Source organism: Onychomys torridus, chromosome 11 (genome assembly GCF_903995425.1).
Source record: "Onychomys torridus chromosome 11, mOncTor1.1, whole genome shotgun sequence".
NCBI classification, from domain to species: domain Eukaryota; kingdom Metazoa; phylum Chordata; class Mammalia; order Rodentia; family Cricetidae; genus Onychomys; species Onychomys torridus.
This window is the reverse complement of record NC_050453.1, coordinates 22,654,241-22,660,240: the sequence shown is the minus strand read 5'-3', so window position 1 is coordinate 22,660,240 and position 6,000 is coordinate 22,654,241.

Genomic DNA, 6,000 nt, shown 5'->3' with positions numbered 1-6,000 from the left:
GTGTGTGTGTGTGTGTGTGTGTGTGTGTAGTTGATGGGGTGAGGCCATGAACATGTGGAAGTCAGGAGACAACTAACTATATGGAGTCAGTTTTCTCCTTCCACCCTTATTAGCCAATGTCTACCCACTGATAGTGAGCTATCACAGGCCCAATTGCCTGGGTTTTGTAAAAGTTTATTGACATTCTTGATCATTTATATACTGTCTTTGAATGTTTTTGTGCTACCTTGGCCACATAGAATAGTGACAGACAGCACGCTTGCAAAAGCCTAAAATATTTAGTAACTGAAGCTCACAAACCAAATTTAGTGAACATATGATCTCAGTTCCCATCAGAAAGTCTCAGTAGTAGTTTGTATTCATAAGGGATAGGTGACAGTCTATCACAGTCTTAACCTTGAACATGTACATTCTCGCTCTAGGCTACCCAAAGGGACCTAGACATTCTGCAGAACGTCCTATTTGTTGGTTTCAGTAAGATTATGCTAATTAGGTCTTAAGGATATGTTAGCCAAATGCTGGCCCAGTGGCGCAGCTACTTTTCCATTCTTTGGTGAGACAGGACGGGAGATACATCCTGCAAAAGTTTCAGGACCTGCCACATTGGTGAAACTTTTAGAAGATGGTGATCTGAAGCATGCTGGAACATGCCTCCTTCCTCTAAAGTGAAAGGCCAGTTATGGTAAGCCTTCACAGTTTTGGAGACAGCATAGTCTGCACTTAGGAATTCAAAGTTTTGTAGCAGGTACCCAGTCATGGGGTGGGGCATGTGACCTGAAAAATACGGTACTAGGGTTATCTGTATGGAATCTAAACAGTCATGATTTTGGAGTGAGGCTGTGTCTTTAGCAAACAAAGCTATCATTTGAATAGCATCTCTTGACATGCTGTTGAAATTCAGTGCCTAAAGTATTAGGTGATTCTGGGTATGTAAACCACACTCCAGTGGTACTTTTGTAGACTTTGTTTTGGCTTTTTTTTCCAGGGGTGGGGGCTTAGTGGTCCTTAGATTATTTTGATTTTTCATTTTTGTGGGGTTTGTGTTTTTTTTTGTGTTTTGTGGGGGTTTTTTTTGTTTTTTTTTGAGTGGGGAGTGGGATATAAAGTTGGGTGGGTAGGCAGGTGGCGAGGACCTGGGAGTAATTAAGGGAAGGGAAAACATAATCAAAATATATTTTTTAAATGTTAATAAAAATATCTTAGGGGTGAGTGAAATACCATGGCTTTCCAGAAACAGATCCTGAGGATTCCAATGTAATCAACGGAGTTTTCACTTACAGTATTCATAATATGATGACATTATTGAGAGGTGGTAAAAGGTGGGACGGGGTGGTTCCTAGTTGGAGGAAGTAGGTCACTACCTGCCCTTGAGGCTGTAGATCTGCTTGGCTTTTCCCACATTATCCCATTTCTCTGCTTCTTGTTTTCCAAGAAGCCAAGAACACCCTCCACCCCACCTCCTGCTGTAATGTTCTGCCCAAGCACATGGGGCCAGGCAACCATGGCCTGAATCCTGATATCCTAAACCAAAATAAACCTTTCCTCCCTTTAGAAAGAAAGGTGGCTGACTGTAACAGATTCCCCCATTTCAGAGCTGGTTATTGTCACACTAACCCAGCCATAAGGTTGGATAGGTACTAGTGTGGTCCATCTTATTAGGTAGATGCAACAGGAATTGTGGTTTGGGATTATGAATTTTAAAATCATTATAAATAGGCTCAAACACATTAACCAAACTAGGAACCATTACAATCAACAGTCTTTGCCAATGAGAAGTAAGATTGTTTAATTCCATAGCATAAAACTCCATGCTTTGGGATTTGACAAATAGAGCTAAACATTTCCCCTCACAAAACCTGCCCTGGTTCCCAGTGTACCTCAGTGAAAGGCGTTGCTGTTTGTTTAGTTAAGATAAGCCAACACATCCATGCTCTTTTCCTCCTCTCTCGAATTCGAGAGTTCAGTCTGTTAGCGAGTTGACCTCTGCTTCTTTGAGGTACATCCTCCATGCCTCCGCCATGCATCTGCTCCGCACCACCTGTACTGTAATACTAGTCCTACAGGCCTTTTGCAATACCTTCCGAACCAGTCTGTCAGCTTCTGTCTGCCTCCCTGAAGGCAGTTAAGGAAATCAGCTAGGGTGAACTTCTTCAGTTATAAATCAAATCATGCCACATTGGTTTATTTAGATCCTTCTCTTGCACCACCTGGCTTCCTACATAAACACACTCGACCATCAGGGGCTTTGCTGTTCCTTTGGACTGGAACACTTGCCCCCAGATGTATATAGCTCAATTTCTCACTTCAAAGCCGTATTCAAAGCACACCTCAGCTAGGGGCCTTCTCCAAACTCCCAGGATAAAAGAGCACACCCGTCCTGGTAACCTGGTGAGCTGGTAACCTGCCTCTACCTTGTTTAACTTCACAACAAGCTTCGTAACTTTTTGTTATTTTCTGTGTATCTCTCCTCCCCCTGCACTAAAAAGTTCTGTAAACAAAAGAATCTTGGTTTGTTGTATTCACTGCGGTAGTGTCAAGATCAAGGCCTCCCATATCATAGGGATGCAGTAAGTAGTTGCTGACTGATGGAAGAATGAAGTGGGATGACAGGGCATTATTTGTTCACTAGCCTTCTAGATGTTAAGGTTACAAAGATGAAAGAGAGATAGTTCCTGTCCTCAGAAACTTACATTCTAATAACATAGTTAGATTTAAAATATATAGTTGGAGCCTAGAGAGATGGCCTAATGATTAAGAGCATTAGCTGCTCTTCCAGAAGACCCAGGTCAGACTTCCAGCATTCACATGGCAGTTCACCATCAGCTGTGACTCCAGTTCCAGGGGATCTGCTGCCCTCTCCTGGCCTCCACAGGCACTGCACTCACCCAAGCTGTGCGCAGAGATATGGCAAAACACCCATGCACATTAAATTAAATATATACTTATAGGTTAAGTATTAAAAGTAAAACATGAAAAAGTAACGCAGACTGGGTGCAGTAGTGTACATCTGTACTCCAGCTGTGGAGGCTGAGGCTGGAAGATCACATGAGCCCAAGAGTTGGAGGCCTGCCCCCTCCTGCTTTCCCCTTGTTTGTTTTTCAGACGGGTCCTGTATAACCCAGGATGGCCTTACAGCGCTGGTCCTCCTGCCTCCACCTTCCAAGTCCTGGGATTACATGTATGGCCACCGCACTCAACTGTGAGACCTCTTCTCTTCAAAATAAAAGCAGAGCCAGATGTAGCAGTGCCTTTAATCTCAGCACTCAGGAGGCAGAGGCAGGCAGAGGCACTCGGGTTCAAGGCGAGCCAGAACTACACAGAGAGACCCTGTCTCTGAATAAATAAATAAATAAAGTAGAATGGGGTAGAGATAGGTAATGATATGTTATTGTATAGAGGCCTAATATTATAGCTGAATATTCCAAGGTAAAACACCAAGCTAGACTGGAACATACTGTGAGTTTTGTGATGGCAAGAAGGGTAGTGAGGCTAGAGCAGATCCAGGGGGCCAGGGAAGAGGTAAAGTCAGAAATAAGACAGGTGCCAGATCATGCAGAACCTGTGATAGCTTCGTTTAAAATGTTTTTCAAGAGAGTTTCTCTGTGTAGCCCTGAGTGTCCTGAAACTTGCTTTGTAGACCAGGCTGGCCTCGAACTCACAGAGATCCACCTGCCTATGCTTCCCCAGTGCTGGGATTAAAGGCGTGTTGCCCCCCCCCCCCCCGCACTTACATAGTCTATGCACCACTTTTTAAAAAAAAGATTTTTTTAAAGATTTATTTATTTATTATGTATATACAGTATTCTGTCTGCATGTATCCCTGCCAACCAGAAGAGGGCACCAGATCTCATTTCAGGTGGTTGTGGGCCGCCATGTGGTTGCTGGGAATTGAACTCAGGACGTTTGGAAGAGCAGACGGTGCTCTTAACCGCTGAGCCATCTCTCCAGCCCTAAAAAAAGATTTTTATTGGGGTTGGGGATTTAACTCAGTGGCAGAGCGCTTGCCAAGGCCCTGGGTTCAGTCCTCAGCTCTGAAAAAAAAAAAAAAAGATTTTTATTTATTTATTATTATACAGTGTTCTGCCTGCATGTTTGCCTGCAGGTCAGAAGAGGGCAACAGATCTCATTATAGATGGTTGTGAGCCACCATGTGGTTGCTGGGAATTGAACTCAGGACCTCTGGAAGAGTATCCAGTGCTCTTAATTTCTGAGCCTTCTCTCCAGCCCTATGTACCACTTTTGTGTAAATGCCTACAGAGACAGAAGAGAAAATTGATTTTGTTAGCCACCATGTTGAGTATTGGGACTCGAACCTGAATCCTCTGGAAGAGCAGCAGTTAGTGCTCCTAACTGCTGAGCCATCTCTCCAGTTCTAATAATTTTGATTTTTAGTATGGGATGGTAAAGTATTGGATGTTTTGGGTAGGGGACTATGACCTGACTTACATTTTAAAGACACTTTGGCTGTCTTATGTTTGATTGCACCAAAGCACTATTGGAAATAGACAAACTAGCTGTATTATTTACTTTCCTAATTACTGGGCAAATTATGTGACCTACGAAACTTAAGCAAGGGTTTATTTCAGCTTGTAGTTTGAGGGGAAGTTCATCATGATGGGAACGGCATGGCAGCTGGAGTATGAGATTGCTGGTCACATTATGTTCACAGTCAAGAAACAGAGTGATGAATACTGGTGCTCAGTTCACTTTCTCCTTTTTATTCAGTCAAACCTCCAGCCCCTGGAATGATGCCACCCACAGTTAAGGTGGGTCTTCCCACCTCAATTAACCTAATCTAGGTAATCCCTCACCAGTATGCCTACAGGCTTGTCTCCTAACTAATTATGGATCTTGTCAAGTTAACATATTAATCACATATCTACTGCAGCAGGCAGTTAAGCAAGAGACAGCTTGGGGTAGAATGTGGCTGGGAACATAGCTCAGCTGGTGGAGTGCTTGCCTGGTATGCACGAAGCCCTCAGTTTTATTCCCAACGACGAATAAAATCAGACATGGTGGTGCATGCCCAGCCTTCAGGAGATGGAGACAGTAGTTATAGAAGTGAATTTAAAGCTATTCTAGGCTACTTAAGTACCTGTCTCAAAAACAAAGAACTGAAGTGGGGAAGGGAGGGAGGGAATGGTGAGGGTCAGCGTTGAGGAGTCTGAACCTAGCACTTTGACCTTCTGGTTTAAAGAAAAAGAGGCCGAAGATGTAGTTTACTTGGTAGATACTTTCTCAACATGTCAAAGCATGTCCAGAGCCCTGCAGCTCAACCTGCATTCCATAAACTGGGAATGGTGATGTACATCAGTAATCCCGACTCTAGAGTAGAAGCAGGAGGATCTGTAATATAAGGTCATCCTCAGCTATGCAGTGAGTTGGAATGTAGCCTGAGATGCAAAGACTGTGTCTAAAACAACATCTTTAGCAACAAATAAAGGTGTCCAGCCTCCAAGCTGGGACTAATCTAGAATCCTGTGTAGGCTTTCTTTAGGTGTCAGCACAAAACAATGTACAAAAGTCACCCGAAGCCATCAACCTGCCGAATTACTTTGCATATCCATATTTTTGCTGCAGTTTCACAACAGCTAAATTATGGAATAGACCTAGATGTCCATACACAAATGGATGAGTAAAGAAAAAAGTATGGAATATATACACAATGGAATCTTTCAGCTATGAAGAGTGAAATGATATTTGCAGAATGGATTATAGTAAGCAACATAAAACAAACTCAGAAAGACAGGTATGACATATTCTCTCTCATATGCAGAATCTGGATTTAAGTGTGTGTGTGTACATTACACATATTTATTATTAACAGGGAAGTAGAAAGGAGCCTGAGAGGCAAGGAAGAGATATAGAGAGGGAATGGAATAGGAGATAAGAAAAGTTTGAGGCCAGCCTGGTCTATAAGCAAGATCCAGGAAAGGCGCAAAGCTACACAGAGAAACCCTGTCTGGAAAAAAAGAAAGAAAAGGAAACGGAGCCTGAAGG